This window comes from Bubalus kerabau, chromosome 1 (assembly GCF_029407905.1).
Source record: "Bubalus kerabau isolate K-KA32 ecotype Philippines breed swamp buffalo chromosome 1, PCC_UOA_SB_1v2, whole genome shotgun sequence".
Classification (NCBI taxonomy): Eukaryota; Metazoa; Chordata; class Mammalia; order Artiodactyla; family Bovidae; genus Bubalus; species Bubalus kerabau.
In genome coordinates this window covers 115,858,968-115,879,671 of record NC_073624.1, presented here as the reverse complement: position 1 = coordinate 115,879,671, position 20,704 = coordinate 115,858,968, and the positions used below count along the sequence as shown (strand labels likewise).

The window sequence follows — 20,704 nt, the reverse complement described above, 5'->3', positions numbered from 1 at the left end:
TCTGTGCGACCCCATAGACAGCAGCCCACCAGGCTCCCCCATCCCTGGGATTCTCCAGGCAAGAACACTGGAGTGGGTTGTCATTTCCTTCTCCAATGCACGAAAGTGGAAAGTGAAAGGGAAGTCGCTCAGTCGTGTCCGACTCTTAGCGACCCCATGGACTGCAGCCTACCAGGCTCCTCCATCCATGGGATTTTCCAGGCAAGAGTACTGGAATGGGGCATGCAATCTAAATGTCAGCTATAAGCCTTCCAACCCCAATACCCAAGTAAAACTGGTTTAAACCCCAATACTAAATATCACAGTTTGTGCAAGGATAGAACCCAGCCCAGTTCCCATGAACTCCACATGGCCTTTTGTTCCCAATTTGACCTTGGGTCTCCTACTTTCCCATGCATTTTATGTGTTATGCACCTTTTTGATCCAAGAGAGAAATTTAACCCTTCGTTAGTTTACACAAAATTTCATTTACAAAATATTAATCAAGTGAATAGGTTTTATTATAATAATACGATACTGCAAGCAACTTTGAACAATGCTGCTGCTGCTGCTGCTAAGTCGCTTCAGTCATGTCTGACTCTTAGCGACCCCATGGACTGCAGCCTACCAGGCTCCTCTGTCCATGGGATTTTCCAGGCAAGAGTACTGGAGTGGGGTGTCATTGCCTTCTTTGAACTTTGAACAATAGGCACTTGTAATTCTTAAATGATCCTCTGTCCACTCAAGTCCCATGAGGTTTAATGACCTTAGTCTCTACTTAGTCTCAGCCATACTGCTTCTTGTCAGCTGAATCATCTGTTCTCTAGAGCAGGGAGCAAATTCTCCTTATCTCACCCAAAAGGGTTTGCGTGCATGTGTGCTAAGTTACTTCAGTCATGTCTGACTCTTTGTGACCCTATGGACTGTTACCCACCAGGTTCCTCTGTCCATGGGATTTTCCAGACAAGAATACCAGAGAGGGTTACCATGCTCTTCTCCAGGGGTTCTTCCTGACCCAGGTATTGAACACACATCTCTTATGTCTTCTTCATTGCAAGGGTAATAGAAGGATTGGGTCTTTGTTAATTGACAGGAATATATTTATCTGTAAGAAAAGAAATAAAACTACAGTGATATAAACAAATAAAGGTTTACTGTTCTGATATAACAAAGTTTACTACAGAGGGAAGTGGTCTGGGGCTAATATAATTTACTCAATGACTGCATAAGTGTCCCAGGCTCTGCCAGTCTTTCTGTTCCATTCTTATGAGACATTATCATTTGTTCTCACATGTACGGCCTCCTGGTTACAAGATGCCTACTGCATTTTGAAGTATCAGGTTATTTTCTAAGTGATTTTAAGGCTCAAAATCAGAAAAGTGTTAACTATAGTATTTACGATATATGTTTAACTACTGGGAACTATGCTGCTGCTGCTGCTGCTGTTTAATAGCTAAGTCATATCCAACTCTGCGACCCCATAGAGTAGCTCACCAGGCTCCTCTGTCCATGGACTTTCCTAGGAAGAATACTGGAGTGGGTTGCCATTTCCTTCTCCAGGGAATCTTCCTGACCCAGGGATTGAACCTGCATCTCCTGCATTGGCAGGTGGATTCTTTGCCACTAAGCCACCTGGGAAGGCCATAGAGTTTTAATATATAATTGCCTAAGCACATGCTAGTTGATGTTCTGTTACAGAGATAAATTAATAAAAATGGTTAAAATTATAATAAGGGCTGCTACATCTTGAATGTCTCTATGTCATTTACTTGATAGACATTTTACATGCATCAGTTCAGTTCAGTCGCTCAGTTGTGTCCGACTCTTTGTGACCCCATGAATCGCAGCACACCAGGCCTCTCTGTTCATCACCAACTCCCAGAGTTCACTCAAACTCATGTCCATTGAGTCAGTGATGCCATCCAGCTATCTCATCCTCTGTCGTCCCCTTCTCCTCCTGCCCCCAATCCCTCCCAGCATCAGGGTCTTTTCCAGTGAGTCAGCTCGTTGCATGAGGTGGCGAAAGTATTGGAGTTTCAGCTTCAACATCAGTCCTTCCAATGAACACCCAGGACTGATCTTCTTTAGAATGGACTGGTTGGATCTCCTTGCAGTCCAAGGGACTCTCAAGTGTCTTCTCCAACACCACAGTTCAAAAGCATCAATTCTTTGGCGCTTAGCTTTCTTCACAGTCCAACTCTCACATCCATACATGACCACTGGAAAAACCATAGCCTTGACTAGATGGACCTTGTTGGCAAGGTAATATCTCTGCTTTTTAATAATGCTATCTAGCTTGGTCATAACTTTCCTCCCAAGGAATAAGCATCTTTTAATTTCATGGCTGCAGTCACCATCTGTAGTGATTTTGGAGCCTCAAAAAATAAAGTCTGGCACTGTTTCTCCATCTATTTGCCATGAAGGGATGGGACCAGATGCCATGATCTTCGTTTTCTGAATGTTGAGCTTTAAGCCAACTTTTTCACTCTCCTCTTTCACTTTCATCAAGAGGCTTTTTAGTTCCTCTTCACTTTCTGCCATAAGGGTGGTGTCATCTGCATATCTGAGGTGATTGATATTTCTCCCGGCAATCTTGATTCCAGCTTGTGCTTCATCCAGCCCAGCGTTTCTCATGATTTACATGCATACTTTTATTTAATTCTCATGATTGATTATTTTACAGAAAAAAAGACTGAGGCTTGTACTTCCAGGGCCATGGGGCCTGCCTTCTTTTACCCACCAAATTCCAAAGGCACCCAAGGCTCTGGATTTATGTTATATTTTATCTACACTTTATCTCACAGAACCTCCATTTCTTCCATTTGGAGAACTTGAAAAGGTAAAGCTGCATTTTCTAGACTCTCTAGCTGCTAGGGTTCTGAAGGTGAATTTGATTCTGCTAATTCATGTTCCAAGAGAGATCTGAAAGGTGGAAGCAAGGTAGAAACCCTCTTTCTGTGGTTCTTGGCCATTCCTGGTGGCATGTAAGTTTTTGAAAGTGTAAACCGTTCTCATAGCAGCATACCTGAGTCCATTCTCCAGCTTTCTGGTTGTTTAGGGGCAGATGTAACTTTAGTGAACATTATCCCTGTTTGTGAGGATGGTGTCCTACTGCAGATGTGGCCCCCTGTGACCACTCACATTCTGTGACTCTGCCCACTTCTTGCCACAGATGACAAGAGACCAGTGCATATGCTTAGTTAGGCCTATAAGTCTTTCTCTCCTGTGATTTAGAATTAGCACACAGATTCTGGTTCTATGGCCCTCAAATTTCAGGTGCATAAGGATCATGAAGAGCTCGTGAGAAAGGAAGAGTCCAGTGCTCCACTTATGGTGAGTCCCAAAAAGTTCATATTCAGCATGCACCTCCATGAGATTCTGATGTAGATCACACTTTGAAACTTGGCTCTAGCTGGTTGCTGGCCACACGGAGCTAGACTGTAGCAACTACTGTCTGCAGGGAAAAGTGTGTCTGTTACTCTAGATAAATTGGCATGAGGGAGAAGAAAGAGACAGGAAGCAGAGGAAGGAAGAGAAAGGATGGGGAGGCATAGAGGAAAAGAAGAGAGAAGATGCTTTGGTTCCTGATAGTCCTGGTTCTAAGACCCTTCTGAATTTTTGTGACAATGCCTAACCTTGGATATCATAGTCTTACCTGGTTTTAACACTTCCCCTTTTAGTTTAAACTGACAGGACAGTCTTCTGTTTTTCTTATCTTTCTCAAAGAAAGAGAATTTCTTATACATCAATTCTTATGAATCTTCAGAATTCTTATGACTGCGAAGACATTTTACCAAAATTGAACATTCTTGAGTAATAAACATTATTTTTAAAGGTCAATTTTGTATGTATCTCAATTGTGAAGACATCAGTGCCCTGAGATGCTCCAGAAATAGAAGAATAAACATTGGAATTACTCTATCTTGAAGTTTTGCATTTCCACATTGACAATAATAATATACCAGAAGCTGCAATCTGTTTGGCGTATATTGTTACCATCCTTCTGATTTCTTCTTGATAGATGAGGCTAGTTGGGTTCAGAGAGATGAATCTCTTACCCAAGATCACACAGCTAGAAGATGCTAGTTCCAAAATTGGAGCCCAGGCCACTATCCCTGTGTCCCTATGTTCTGCTTCATAAACACGAACATAGGAGATACATGAGTGAACAAAACAGGACAAAGTCCCTGAACCCACAGAGCTTCCAGTCTAGCAGAGGGAGATGACAGTAAATGGATATACGTGTTAGGAAGAATCGTCAGGATGAAGAGGCTACAAAGAGACCGAGTGAAGATGTGTATGTGTGTGTTTGTGCATGTGTGCGCTTGTGCATGTGTGCATGTGTGTGTGTTTTATAGAAGGTGGCAAGAGAAGGCATCTTTGATAAAGTGTCAGTTGAGAAGAGACCTGAAGGAAATGAGGGAGTAAGCCATGTGGTTGTTGAAACAAGAATGCTCAAACTAGAGGGGAAGAAAATGTTCAATATGTGGGTCTGAGAACTGACAGAAGAAAGGATCTTTTTCTATTTGCTAAGGCAAAACACACGAACATTATGAGAATATATATTTTTTTAGTTTTATTTCACCCCCTTAATTTTATAATTCTTTCCCCCTAACTTTCTTATCTGTACTCCAACCCAGTCCTAGATTACATAGTTGAAAACACATTTTAAGTCACCTTTCAGTTCAGTTCAGTTGCTCAGTTGTGTCCGACTCTTTGCGACCCCATGAATCACAGCACGCCAGGCCTCCCTGTCCATCACCAACTCCCAGAGTTACTCAAACTCATGTCCCTCAAGTCGGCAATGCCATCCAGCCATCTCATCCTCTGTCGTCCCCTTCTCCTCCTGCCCCCAATCCCTCTGAAAGGGTAACAGAAAGGAAGGCCAGGGGTCTCCAGATGGAGGAAATAGCCTGCAAGTGTCAGACATTTTTCTCTCTCTTGAGAGGCAGGAGGAAACAAACTAGCAATATTTTTTTCTTCTCTATACAAATTTAAAAGGAGGTTTTTCTTAAAATACTGTGTTGCCATAATGACATCTGGTTTCACCTGAAGATAACTATTCTTAAACCTTGAGTTAACCAATGCATTTTTCTTATGGAAATGTTTGTCTTAAGCTATGTTAATGTACTATGCATTTACCCCAAACTCTGTCTTCAAGTCGGTTCTGCCTAATGGCTCAGAACCTACTTGACAAACCAGTATGTTATACTCAGATATATCGTTTCCCCTAATCTATGTAAACAAAACTATTTGTATGGTAATCTGCCCTTCTACAAGATTCAAGTTAATCATTTTATGGCCCGGGATGAATCGTCTGGTGTCAAGATTATCCCCAAATGCATCTTATGGGTGAGGGGTCTGGTGCCATTCTGAGTTTTAAGACATTCCTTTCTTTCATTAACAGACTGTTAGTGACTATATAACATCCAGCTGAAGACTAGCAGGGGGGTACTCTTTCTGCCCCCTTCTGATGCCTAAGTCAGAAGCTTTCTCTATCTCCTTTATACTTTAATAAAACTTTATTACACAAAAGCTCTGAGTGATCAAGCCTTGTCTCTGGCCCCGGATTGAATTCTTCTCCTCTGGAGGCCAAGAATCCCGGCGTCTTTTCGTTCAGCAACAAACTTTCACCTCCCAGCATCAGGGTCTTTTCCAATGAGTCAACTCTTCGCATGAGGTGGCCAAAGTATTGGAGCTTCAGCCTCAGCGTCAGTCCTTCTGATGAGCCCCCTGGACTGGTCTCCTTTAGGATGGACTGGTTGAATCTCCTTGCAGTCCAAGAGACTCTCAGGTGTCTTCTCCAACACCACAGTTCAAAAGCATCAATTCTTTGGCACTCAACTTCACAGTCCAACTCTCACATCCATACATGACCATTGGAAAAACCATAGCCTTGATTAGACGGACCTTTGTTGGCAAAGTAATATCTCTGCTTTTCAATATGCTATCTAGGTTGGTCATAAATTTCCTTCCAAGGAGTAAGTGTCTTTTAATTTCATGGCTGCAGTCACCACCTGCAGTGATTTTGTAACCCCCAAAAATAAAGTCTGACACTGTTTCCACTGTTTCCCCATCTATTTCCTATGCAGTGATGGGACCAGATGCCATGATCTTCGTTTTCTGAATGTTGAGCTTTAAGCCAACTTTTTCACTCTCCTCTTTCACTTTCATCAAGAGGCTTTTTAGTTCCTCTTCACTTTCTGCCATAAGGGTGGTGTCATCTGCACATTTTTAAAATTTTTGGTGCATCAGTGCCCTGCGATTTCATTAGTTGCTTGGTCATCCTTTCATGGTGTAGAGAAAAGTAGTCAAAGGGCTTTACAGCTGAAACCCGAATCATTTAGTTTACAGCTGAACTTTATTAGTTTCCTAGGGCTGCTGTAACAAATAACTGTCAACAAGGTGGCTTAAAAACAACAGAAATTTGTTCTCTCACACTTCCTGAGGCCAAAAAGGTGAAATCAAGGTGTTAGCAGGGCCATCCTCCCTCGGGAAGGTTCTAGGAAAGAATTATTTCTTGCCTCTTCCTGTTTCTAGCGGCTCAGGCAATCCTTAGCATTCTTTGGCTATAGTAGCATCACTTCAATCTTCGCCTTTGTTGGCACATAGCCTTCTTTTATGGGATCTCCAAGCTTCTGTCTCCTTATGGGGACCGCAGCCATTGAACTTAGGGCCCATCCAAGTCCAATATGGCCTCATCTTAACTTGATTACATCTGCAAAGACCCTGTTTCCAAGTAAGGTCACGTCCACAGGTTCCAGATAGACATGAATTTTGTGGGGGAGGGGACACTATTCAAGCCTGTACAGAGGAGAAATCCTGAGTATAAACTGCCTGTCAATCATGTGGAATTCATCGCTTCCATCTTAGCCTCAACCTCACAGATATAAACTGATTAAGTCTTTCATCTATAGAAGTCAGCAAACTTTTCCTATAAAGGATCAGATAATGAAAACCAAAAGGCGAAGGAGAAAAAGAAAGATACACCTATTTGAATGCAGAGTTCCAAAGAATAGCAAGGAGAGATAAGAAAGCCTTCCTCAGTGATCAGTGCAAAGAAATAGAGGGAAACAATAGAATGGGAAAGACTGAGAGCTCTGCAAGAAAATTAGAGATACCAAGGGAACATTTCATGCAAAGATGGGCTCAATAAAGGACAGAAATGGTATGGACCTAACAGAAGCAGAAGATATTAAGAAGAAATGGCAAGAATACACAGAAGAACTGTACAAAAAAGATCTTCATGACCCAGATAACCACGATGGTGTGATCGCTCACCTAGAGGCAGACATCCTGGAATGTAAAGTCAAGTGGGCCTTAGAAAGCATCACTACGAACAAAGCTAGTGGAAGTGATGGAATTCCAGCTAAGCTATTTCAAATCTTAAAAGATGATGCTGTGAAAATGCTGCTCTCAATATGCCAGCAAATTTGGAAAACTCAGCAGTGGCCACAGGACTGGAAAAGGTCAGTTTTCATTCTGATCCCAAAGAAAGGCAATGCCAAAGAATGCTCAAACTACCACACAATTGCACTCATCTCACATGCTAGTAAAGTAATGCTCAAAATTTTCCAAGCCAAGCTTCAATAGTATGTGAACCGTGAACTTCCTCCAGATGTTCAAGCTGAATTTAGAAAAGACAGAAGAACCGGAGACCAAATTGCCAACATCCGCTGGGTCATAGAAAAAGCAATATAATTCCAGAAAAACATCTACTTCTGCTTTATTGATTACATCAAAGCCTTTGACTGTGTGGATCACAACAAACTGGAAAATTCTTCAAGAGATGGGAATACCAGACCACCTTACCTACCTCTTGAAAAATTTGTATGTAGGTCAGGAAGCAACAGTTAGAACTGGGCATGGAACAACAGACTGGTTCCAAATTGGGAAAGGAGCATGTCAAGGCTGTATATTGCAACTTTCCTTATTTAACTTATATGCAGAGTACATCATACAAAATGCCAGGCTGTATGAAGTACAAGCTGGTATCAAGATTGCCAGGAGAAACATCAATAACCTCAGATACGCAGATGACCCCACCCTTATGGCAGAAAGCAAAGAATAAAGAGCCTCTTGATGAAAGTGAAAGAGGAGAGTGAAAAAGTTGGCTTAAAACTCAACATTCAGAAAACTAAGATGATGGCATCTGGTCCCATCACTTCATGGCAAATAGTTGGGGAAACAGTGGAAACAGTGAGAGACTTTATTTTCTTGGGCTCCAAAATCACCTGATGGTGTTTGCAGCCATGAAATTAAAAGACCTTTGCTCCTGGGTAGAAAAGCTATGACCAACTTAGACAGCATATTAGAAAGCAGAGACATTACCTGCTGACAAAGGTCCATCTAGTCAAGGCTATGGTTTTTCCAGTAGTCATGAATGGATGTGAGAGTTGGACTATAAAGAAAGCTGAGTGCCGAAGAATTGATGCTTTTGAACTGTGGTATTGGAGAAGACTTTTGAAAGTCTCTTGGACTGCAAGGAGATCAAACCAGTCAATCCTAAAGGAGCTCAGTCCTGGGTGTTCATTGGAAGGACTGATGCTGAAGCTGAAATTCCAATACTTTGGCCACCTGATGCAAATAATTGACTCATTGAAAAGACCCTGATGCTGGGAAAGATTGAAGGCAGGAGGAGGGGACAACAGAGGATGAGATGGTTGGATGGCATCACCGACTCGACGGACATGAGTTTGAGCAATCTCTAGGAGTTGGTGATGGATAGGGAAGCCTGGTGTGCTACAGCTCATGGGGTCACAAAGAGTTGGACACGACTGAGCAATTGAACTGAACTGAATGAACACCAGTCTTTGTGGGCCATCTCTCTTCTGCTATAGTGTGAGAATACCACAGATAATACATAACAAGTGATCATTGCTATGTTCCCATAAAACTTTATTGACAAAAACAGTCTGCAGGCTGGATTTGCTCAGGCTTATATAGCTTGTCAACTTTTGAGCTATAGCACTGAGGAATCACTTAAAAAGAGAGGGAGAGAAAGAAAAAATATATATATATTTATATATATATATCTGCTTAAATCCCTACAAACCTTGGTAGAGATTCCAGTAACTTTGGTTGAATTGTGGTTCAGAAAAAAATAGCATTTTCCAAAGAACTATATCCACTTCTCTGAATAACTCCTACTTGCCCATTTTCCTCAGATACAGAAGAACAGGAGAAAAGCTGGAAAAAGTTTAGGTGTGCCAGGCATACTGGACTTAAAATACTAGCTGAATATTACTGTGAAGCAATGTGGTTTGTAATATTTTGCAATAGAGTAAACGTTATTCCAGGAAATACTGTAAGGGTCATACAGCTGTAGCTAAGTAGCACCAATTCAGCCAAATAAATGAGGACACACTAGAGTGCAATTTATTGTGTTATGGAAGATTTTCATGAACTTGGCAGTCTGGTTATGAGTGTGGTGACTGGGCCCAAGAGACACCAAAGGGATTTTACTAGAAACTTGAAAATATACACTATGAGCAAGATTGCCTTAGGAATCATCAGCACTTCTATTTGTGGTATCTAGTCCATTATAAGAAATATTAAGACACAATTAGAAAATCTTAAGCAACATTAGGTGGCAAGGGGGAGACTTGGAGGAGAATTTTACCTCTGGAGAATGACATATAATTGAACACTTGAAGAGTTGTAACACTACTGGGATTTAAGGGGTTCGGGGAAGGCAATGCAAAGGGGATAAATAAATGATCTCACCCTCCCGGCCTGCCACGCAGATTGCTGAGCAGCTTCTCTGCCCCAAGATTCTGGCAGAAAGTGAAATTTAGACATAGGATGGTCTCCTAGACACAGGGACATGCTCCTCATGGCAGCAGCTGCCTCAGTGAGGGGACACCTGCCCCTTTGAGGCTCTCTCGCTGGTGGTTGGGTGGATGTCAAGATTCTCATCTCATCAGGATAAATGAGGGAAGATGGTAACTATGTGTCTTTCTTCACGTGATGCAAGGCCACGCAGCATCATTGCCTCAGCTGACGTGGAAAATTGAATGGAGTCATTTTCCACGGTGGTTGCTACTTGTCAGTTGTAAGTGGATCTGAGAGTTCTTTTCACTCTATGGAGTGCCCAGGCTGGCCTGTGAAGACATTCTTTCTTTATCTGAGTTTCCTCCTACTGGTGAGTGGGCCACATGAGCCTAGAATTGAATATTTGTGATTAGCACGCAGGGCTAGTGACACTAATCCAGTACGGGAGGAAGCAGTAGTCAAGTATGGATATGAGAGTTGGACTTCTCACATAAAAAAGGCTAAACACCCAAGAATTGATGCTTTTGAACTGTGATGCTGGAGAAAACTCTCGAGAGTCCCTTGGACTGCAAGGAGATCAAACAAGTCAATCCTAAAGGAAATCAACCCTGAATATTCATTGGAAGGACTGATGCTAAAGCTGAAACTCTAATACTTTGGCCACCTGATGCAAAGAACTGACTCACTGGTAAAGACCCTTATGCTGGGAAAGACTGAGGGCAGGAGGAGAAGGGAACGACAGAGGATGAGACGGTTGCAAGACATCACTGACTCAATGGACGTGAGTTTGAGCAAACTCTGAGAGATAGTGAAGGACCGGGAAGCCTGGTGTGCTGCAGTCCATGGGATCTCAAAGAATCTGACACGACTTAGGGACTGAACAACAACAAATGGAAAAACCTGAACAAACTTTCTGGCCAATCCAATACAATGGCTTGAACATAATAAAAGTTTCTTTCTCACTCACCACCCAAAGCAAGGTTGGCAAGTGATTCTCCTCCACTAGAGGAATCAGCAATCCACATTCCTGTTTTATTGTGTCCCAACCACTCCCTAGAGCCTTCTTTTCATCTGTAAAAAGCTGTCACAAAGAGAAGAGGAAGAGCATGGAGGTTTTGAATCAGACACAGTGGAGCACAAATATCAGCTCTGCTATTTGCAAGCTGTAGCCTAAGCATGAAACTCCCCAGCCTCAATTCCTCATCTGAGATTTAAATGAGGCGCTGTACTTTTAGTGCAATGCTCAGCACAATGAATGTTGGCCACTTATTATTATGTACCTGGCATCCCTCCCTAAAAGCCACTCTGGACATTAATATCGTTCCCATTTTACAGAGGAGGAAACTGAAGTCAAATAGCAATGAATGGCAGAGCTGGAACTGGAGTGTCAAACCCATGCTCCCAACCATGGAACAACACCATCTCCTAAATTAAGTGAGAGAATAATTGGCCTCTGGCATAAGAACACTGAATTCCTTACACTCTATTTAAATGTTTTCAATATTAACTAGATTTAAAATGTAACTATCAAGTCACTCTCCTTTTTTCATCTACTGTAGGTCTGAAGAAGGGCAGTCTGCCTTGAGCAAATCATACAGTACAATAGCCTGCTGGCAAATAGCACATGGAAATACTTGCTGACACAGACTAAAAGTGCACTTGAATAACTTTTTCATTTCCAAAAGAGACCTTTTAAAATACTTTCTTTTAGAGAGTAACCACAAGACAAGGTTACGCTTTGAGAAAACAAGTTTGGGTGGAGAAGATTAGAGTTGAAAAAAAAAAATATTATTCTACTTTTTACAAGTCAGAAACCATATGGAATTTTCACTCTCATGTAACTCATAAATGACTTTGCCTGGTTTTCTTGAAACTTGACCCTCCAGACTCCAAACTCAGCAAAATCGGAAGATGAGTTGGTGTCTAGAACTAATACTCTACAGGCGAGCCTGTTACACAAGACCAGTTGTTCAGGAAGAAGGAGAGACTTACAGACTGAAAGGAATGAGACATCCTTTTCAGCCATCAGTTTTTGACCTGATCTTACCTCTCAAAGCCCTAGCAACTTTTCTATTTCTGGACTAAAAAAATATTCTTCTTTTCACTCACTTTTGATGTTTTCCAAGGAAATGAGGATGGTGAGTACATGACCCTATTAACATCTTTATGCCTTGATCTATACATAAAGCAGACAAGGTTGAATTAAAACATTGAGACTCCTTGATCACCTAATTATTTGAGGCTCTTAGGATTAATTTTTTAAGATATTTGGCATTTATTTATTGAAGTATAGTTGTGACAGAGAGGAGAATTTTTTTTTTTTCACTTAATGATATCTTATACTTTGGCAGAAGCAGGAGAAATATGCATTTTGTTAGTTACCTAAGGAAACTGGAAACTAGAGGTAGTTGGCATAAAATTTCAATATATTCCTATAATGTTTGGGTGAATCTTTATGGATTCCTGGGCTATACTGACCCTCAAGAAAGTTCTGAAGCAAGATTTCCCTTGTATCAGTTAGCATTTGCTGAGTAACAAATCATCACAAAATGTAATGGCTTAAGACAGCCATTATTATGTTAATACATGAGTCTACTTGGCAGGTCTGCTGACCTGAGCCAGGTTTGACTGATATTGTCTGGATTCTTCATGTGCTTCCTGTTAGCTGGTGGGTTGGTTGAGATCTGGCTAGTTTAGGAAGGTCTCTGTTGGCACAGATAATCTCTATACCGGTCTCTCATTTTCCAGCTGGCTAGACCAAAATGTTCCTTAATTTGGAGGCAGAAGTTCAAAGTTGGGAAAGCTGGACCACATGAAGTCTTTTACAGCCTGGCTTCACATTGGCATGCCGTCATTTCTGCTTCATTTTATTAGCCAGAGCAAGTCACTAGGCCAGTAGGATTTAGGATATGGGAAAATGGACTCTACCAATCCATAGGAGGAACTATAAATTTGCATTGAAGTGAGCAACGAATAAATGAGGGTGAGTGGAGAATTGAGGCCATATTTACAATGTCTACCAACGGCCTGTCGCAGTGAGTTCATGAAGTGAACGAAGTCAGTCCTTAGTAACACCATGCTCCCTTTCTTATACCCTATGTTAGTTGAAAGTTTAATGGATTCAAAGTCCAAAGACCAGGTTCAAGTCCCAGCTGTGCTATTTCTTTTGGCAAGTCATTTGCTCTCTGAGCATTAACATGCTAATCTTCAAAATGTTGTGCCGCCTTCTGAGTGCTTTTTTTTTTTTTGGCTATATAAACTCTTACGCCTTTAATAAATAAGGTTGATAGACCCTCTGTCTGAGATGTTCAAAGGCTTTATGTTGGTTCTTGGCTATTGAAGCGCCTCCTACCCATCCTTGCCCCATGCAACTATCTTCTGCTCCACTTAAGTTTGTCTTTCAAAACCCCTCCTCACTCCCCAGTCCGGACCTTCCCCAATTCTCATGGTGGCCCCTATCAAAAGTCAATTCTCCTAATTTTTTCTTGCCTTGAAATTATTTAGCTAATTTGATAAATGACTTCAGCCTAAAATGATGTTGATTTTATATAAAACTGGCATTTTAACCTCAGCCTTCTGAGGATATCAGAATTGTTCCTACATTTCTGTTAAGCTTCTGTGGGTTCTGAAAGTGCTTTGCATGCACCTCTTCAATAATTACAACCATTTCTTGTTCTTACAACTGATAAGAACTTGACTAGATATCCAAAGCTCTGGTCCCAGCAGGGACTAACTGTGGGATTTGGGGCATATCACCTCAGTTTACACTTTTTCTTACCTCTGAACTGAGGATATTTGTCAAATTGACCTTCAGAGGCCCTTCCAACTCTGAGAATGTATGCTATTCTAGAATATTTACAAAGTGAAACATGGAGAATTCAGGATTATTTTGAATATTTCTTTATTTTGCAACTTAGTAGATCAAGCATTTCATAACCAATGAAAACTTAGAAAAGAGGAAATCATAATCATAATGAAATTAGCTAATATTTATTGAGAAGACTTAAATGCCTGCTTGACAAAAAGTTGTTTCCTATAAAAGTGTTTGAATGTGAATCAAAGAATTATCACACTGTAAACAATGGTTATGTCTTATACGAGAAATATTTTCTATGTAGATGAATGGATAATAGAAAGAGAAAGACAAAAAGCAGGAAAGAAGAGAAGGAGACGAGAAAGCAGCACTGACTAACTCTTACTCTGTGTGGTGAGAAATGGTCACAGAAACATGATCCCTTGGCAGAGGCCAAGACGTCCCCACACTCGAGGCCCCCTGTCCTCCCGGGCCCTCAGTCAGGTTCGCCCCCAGCCTCTGGATGGTTGCGTCTAGGTGCCCGAGTGCCAGCGGATGGAACGTGAGTCGAGATGAGGTGTTCCCTCTCTGGTGACTTTAAAAAGCCTCCTAAACTTGCTTCTCTGATGCTTTCTTCCACATCTAGCTTACCTCGATGGCGCTGATGTCCCAGATATTGTTGAAAGTCACTTATTGAAGGTAGCACCAGGGCTAGCAACCTGCTGCCTTGAAGGAGAGGTTTGAGGCCAAAGAGGCATGCCTGCCTAGAAATACCATGTACTGTTTGAACTGTGATACATTTGGGAGTCCTTGAGTTGCAACAGTTGAACACATCCTGATGAACATACAACATTAATTTTTAAATCATCTCTATACAATAGATGCTCTTTTTTTTTTTTTTTTTTTTTTAATAGAGGAAAAACTGAGGCTCAAAGTGAGGCGGTGACGTTCTTACTTTCTCAGATTATACAAGTGAGAAAGCAAAGATTAAACTTGGGTCAGTGTAACTCTGCTTACCCAGGGACTGAGAACATTTGTTCATGTACAGAGGAGAGCCTACTAGAGTTTTACTATAGAAATTCTCACCATACTTTTTTAGATGTTGGAAAAAACTCCACCTTTTTATGAATTAATAAGCTAAGATAGTAATTCCTGCCACATTCTGAAGCTAATATTAGCAAGAGGCAGTATGTACCGTAATGGTGTTCAAATCATAATCTAAATCTGTCATTTGATGGCTCTATGACTTAGGCAAAGCATTTAACTTCTATGGGTCTGTTTTCCAAGCTGCAAAATTAAAGTTAAAGAAAAAAAAAAGTCGATTTGCCTAAGAATGATTGGTGGATATTACCTGTCAAAGTCTCCTATTCCCTCTTCCCTTTTGGCAATAGTCCTTTCTCAAAAACAAGAAACGAAGAAAATTGCACTCGACTGTATCTTATACTGTTACTCTGTCTAGTGTTGTAAAAACCTTAAAAAAATAGGGCTGAGTATGAAAAGAAATAATATTTTGAAAATTAAAAGCAATAGTAAATTGGAAGCACTTAGCACAGTACCCAGCCTGTGCTAGGTAGCCTGTGACAGGTAGTGATATCCTGATTTTTTAAAGTAAGGCAAAGTAAACCCGTACTGGCACGGTGTTGGGTATTATGTTCAGAGTTGTTCAAACATTCTGGGTTTCTTTTTCCTCCATTTATTGATTGAGATGTGATTTGCTTTACTATTAGCATAAGTCATAAGCCTCCTGCTCTGTTTTTCAGGAAAAGGAGGTAATTTGGGCGGCAGCCATGTTCTCATTAGAGAAAATGAGGGCAGTTATTGGTGAGTGTTCAAACACAAGGAAGCTCTTTTAGTTGCTTAGTAACTGAAGCTGGGGAGTGGCCGGAGACTGTGTAAACAGTGAAGAAGAGAAAAGCAGAGAGGAGTGTTAAAAACGAATTTAATGCCCAGGTCATTAGGTGGGTGAAAAGAGATTTACATAGCTCTGGTATTTATAACCATAGCTTATTTGCTTCATGAGTGAAAATTAATGAAGTATTTTACAATTCAGCAGTGGGAAGTCACAGTGGACATTTTACTGTTCTAATGCAGTATGTAAACTGTTGATTTAATATGTTACTTGCAAATGAAATATGGGAATGATTTAGAAGTCCTCTAGATTCGGAAATCCAGCCTTCTGCACAGACACTGCTGCCACTGTGTGGACAGTGCTGGGAGCCTAACCGGCTGGGGGAGGAGATACATAGATCAGATCAGATCAGATCAGTCGCTCAGCCGTGTCCAACTCTTTGCTACCCCATGAATAGAAGCACTCCAGGCCTCCCTGTCCACCACCAACTCCAGGAGTTCACTTAGACTCAAGTCCATCGAGTCAGTGATGCCATCCAGCCATCTCATCCTCTGTCATATATATCTTTTGTATACATATACAATGTTATATTTAAATTCTAATTTACATACTTATTTTTGTTACAGAGGAATATATATAACATTATATATAACAAAATATTTATGTGACTAGCGGCTTTAGTTATCTGCATTTTCTACCTTTACAATTGATTAAAAATTGAAGTGTTGATTAATAATTATTAAAAATTAAAAAGCAGTGTTTTATTTGGAAATATACATCAAAGATATATATGGATTAAAAATTAATTCAATTATCTATGATAAATATTCATTGCTAGAAAGAGAGGTCAGTATCCATATATTCATATTCTCTTTTTTTAAATTTTATTATTATTATTTTTTAATTTCATTTTATTTTTAAACTTTACATAATTGTATTAGTTTTGCCAAATATCAAAATGAATCCGCCACAGGTATACATGTGTTCCCCATCCTGAACCCTCCTCCCTCCTCCCTCCCCATTCCATCCCTCTGGGTCGTCCCAGTGCACTAGCCCCAAGCATCCAGTATCGTGCATCGAACCTGGACTTGCAACTCGTTTCATACATGATATTTTACATGTTTCAATGCCATTCTCCCAAATCTTTCCACCCTCTCCCTCTCCCACAGAGTCCATAAGACTGTTCTGTACATCAGTGTCTCTTTTGCTGTCTTGTACACAGGGTTATTGTTACCATCTTTCTAAATTACTGTATTGGTGTTTTTCTTTCTGGCTTACTTCACTCTGTATAATAGGCTCCAGTTTCATCCACCTCATTAGAACTGATTCAAATGTATTCTTTTTAATGGCTGAGTAATACTCCATTGTGTATATGTACCACAGCTTTCTTATCCATTCATCTGCTGATGGACATCTAGGTTGCTTCCATGTCCTGGCTATTATAAACAGTGCTGCGATGAACATTGGGGTACACGTGTCTCTTTCCCTTCTTGTTTCCTCGGTGTGTATGCCCAGCAGTGGGATTGCTGGATCATAAGGCAGTTCTATTTCCAGTTTTCTAAGGAATCTCCACACTGTTCTCCATAGTGGCTGTACTAGTTTGCATTCCCACCAACAGTGTAAGAGGCTTCCCTTTTCTCCACACCCTCTCCAGCATTTATTACTTGTAGACTTTTGGAACGCAGCCATTCTGACTGGTGTGAAATGGTACCTCATAGTGGTTTCGATTTGCATTTCTCTGATCATGAGTGATGTTGAGCATCTTTTCATGTGATTGTTAGCCATCTGTATGTCTTCTTTGGAGAAATGTCTATTTAGTTCTTTGGCCCATTTTTTTGATTGGGTCATTTATTTTTCTGGAGTTGAGCTGTAGGAGTTGCTTGTTCATATTCTCTATATTTATCATTTTTTCTAGCTTTAAGCCTCAACAAACTTTCATTCACAGGAAGTAATAGGACTGGAAGAACTTTTTTTATGCACTGTAACTCAATTATTTAAATGGTTTCTAAGTCACTTGCTAGATATAACCTAGTACTCTTTCAAGATACATATTTTTAATGATCAGTGGGCACCTGTCTTAGTTTTGCTTTAGAACTATTAAGAGCAAAACAATTGAAAGCTACCTGACCTGCAAAAGGGTTAGAAATCCAGTCATTAGAATCATTTATTTTCTCAGCGCAGATGTCAGTATTTAAAATTGTCCCTGTGATGGATGGCCCATAGATATTTGTATCCCAAACAGTGTACCTCTGTAATCTTCAGTTATGTAGGCATTAAGGTCTTTTTTTGGGGCAATCTGTTGCAGCTCAAGGGCTCCTAGTTCCCCAACCAGTGCTTGAACCTGGGCCACAGCGGTGAATGCACCGAGTCCTAAGCACTAGACCCAGGGAGTGCCCCAAGCTCTTCTTTTTCTTTTTTTAAATTAACTAATTTATTTTAATTGGAGGCCAATTACAATTTTGTGCTCTTCTTTTAATGAGAGAAAGGGGAGACAGACACAGAGTACTCTGACAATACAGCGCAACACAACATGACCGAAGACCACAGTTACACCAGCGCCACAGCTGACCAGGGGTGACCCAGGCCACCAAGTTTATCAGTTTTATAAATTGCCAAGATTATCCGCTTAGGCTGTAAATACAAATGGAATTCGAAGGTAAAAGGGGAGTATATTCTCTTTAAATTATTTGAGTATTAACCTGTCCCTTGCAAAGTCTTTGTGCATATCAGGTTGTAATCACTGGTTTATTCCAAAAGCCAGACTATGATGAAGCTTCCCCTCTAATACTAAACAGGACCATGGCAGTAGGGGCTGAGGGGACCATAGTTAAATCTTCCAAATGTTAAATTTAAATAACTCTTCTTTTTTTTTTTTTGTAATGTCTTCTGAATTGGGAAAAAAAAAAAGATGATGCTAGGAGATGTTAGTGATTTTGAAAGCCCATGCTATGTTGGTGCCTCACTTAAGGTGCTTTTAAATTGTGCCAGTTAGGATAGCCTGAATTAGGCTGAGGTAATAAGTCCAAATCTTAGTGATGAGAACAAGCTTCATTTCTGCTCATGCTCTATGTTCATTGCAGGTTGGATATGCTTCTGCTCCTTGCTTAAGACCGTGACAGAGCAGTGCCTCTCTGGGACAGCTGGATTTTTGGCAGAGGGAAGAACAAGCATAGAAAACCACGTGCCTTCTCTTAAAACTCTGGCTTCTGGGGACACGCATCACTTCTGTCTACATGTCTTCAGAAAAAGTAAGTTCATGGCTTCTGCTGAGTTCCACATGGTGAGGAAGTACAAACTTCCTCTAGGAAGAAATAGCGGATATTCTGACCCATAGTACAACCCTCACACCCATAAAAACCCCAGTTCAAGGAACCATTGATTTATAGTCAACAGATGGTAATTGTTTTCTAATATTATTAAATTAAAGTACCTATTTTAATTTTAAAATTATAAAATATTTCCAGCATACAGAAAAGTAGAGATTAATATAAGAAAGACATGACTACTTATATCCTAGAATTACCAGCTGTTAACATTTGCCATATTGACCTCAGATCCCTTTGTTAAAAAAGAAATAAAACATTATAGATGCCGCTCAAGCTACTCCACTAATCCTATCTCATTTCCTTTATAAACCCCTACCTTTTGAGAAAACCCTATTATGATGCTAATGTATAATAACATTTCTTTGTGTCTATTCTTTCCCATATTTATTATAAAGTGCTTTAAAATATGTTTTTATATATATTTTATATATTTTTATACAAGTTTTTCCACTCAACCTTATGTTTTAGATGTATCTATGTTGATGCATATGGATCTGGTTATTTAAAGTATTCAATAGTAGCATGGGATACAAATAGATCACTCTTTATCCATGTTGTTGGAGCTTTGGTTCATTTATAGCTTTTTACTGTTACAAATAGTAGAATGATGAAAACACTTTTATATGTATCTTTACGTTTAAGACAAGAGTTTCTCTAAGATTTATGCCTTCTAAATGATTGAAAAGCTAATTACTTTAGCACACTAAGTTGAAGCGTTACAAATGGTGGCTCCAGAGGTTCAGACTCAACAAAAAATGACCCTGTGACCCAGCCTTAGCTGAAACTATCTTGGCAGAGCGAATGAGAGACAGCTTCACAAGACTCTCCTGAGCCCCTAAATGGTGCTCGAGGCAGATGAAAGATCATCATCCTAGGAGACTAGCGGCTTTCCTAGCGGCTGTGAGTGATGTGGTGAACGTGGGACTGAGATGACTTAGAGATGAGGTTAGATGAGAAAGACTCAGCAGGGAAGGCCAGTGGGTTGGACCTAGACCCAAGGAAGGCACAGTGGATGTCGAAAGGGCAATAGGGACCAAAGACTGGAAGGGAAAATCTACACCTGAGCTGATGTCAGTTTGAACAAATAAGGACTGAGAACCCGTATGTCCTTCCTGACGCCCTGGTGCCATGTGACTGCAGGGAGAGGAGGTGGGGCTGTAGTGAAATTGCTGTTGCCAGCCAGCATCTATTTCCTGCTTTTTCCATTCCAGTAGAACCCAATTTGTTCAAGTGTCAACTCCTCCCCTATAGAGCCCACAGGTTTCAGTTCCAAAGATAGGTCTAAACAGAATAAAGGTAATCCTATATCCCTCACCAGTAATTGGTCTATAAATGGACTTGTAATGCAACTGGAACCTATATGAACCGAGGAGAGATTTTTACGAAGAAACTCTGAGAAAGCCCTTTCTTATTCCTTTGGAAGAATTTCCAACAAGTTGTTTTTTCTCTTTGAATTTGTCTTGAGTGGAAATGTGATTGCTGACACCTGTGGATTAAACTAACATATGGAGTAGGGAGTAAGGCAGAACCTAAGGAACCGAAGGGAAAATGAGCTTGGATCATGGTCCTACCTCTATGCTTTTAGTGATATAAGCAAACCAGGCCTTTATTGTTTAAGCCTGTTCGAATTATGTTTTTAAATACATGTCACTACAAATACTGCTTCTAGAGTGTGGCAGGAAATGTATGCTGGGGTCGGGAAGAGTGTTCTGAATCGACTGATATTATTCTGAATTGACCAAGATTAATTTCTGCCATAGGTAGAATGAAAGATTAAAATAGAAATTAATTTTTTGTTAGAGTATAGTTGATTTACAATGTCATGTTAATCTCTGCTGTACAGCAGAAAGTGATTCAGTTTATATATATACACACATATATATGTATATACATGTGTTCTTTTTTATATTATTTTCCATTATGGTTTATCACAAGAAATTGAATATAGCTCCCTGTACAGTAGGACTTTGTTGTTTATCCATC

General features: G+C 40.3%; 1 long non-coding RNA gene across 4 annotated transcripts in view; it reads left to right on the top strand.

Annotated features, from left to right (window-relative positions):
* The window catches only part of LOC129656551 (uncharacterized), a 136,415-nt gene that overhangs the window by 87,667 nt on the left and 28,044 nt on the right, over positions 1-20,704 (top strand). For all 4 annotated transcript variants that reach the window (XR_008716388.1, XR_008716379.1, XR_008716385.1 and 1 more), the window contains exon 2: positions 18,476-18,643. This is a non-coding gene — a long non-coding RNA (uncharacterized LOC129656551). The remainder of the gene's footprint in view (positions 1-18,475; positions 18,644-20,704) is intronic.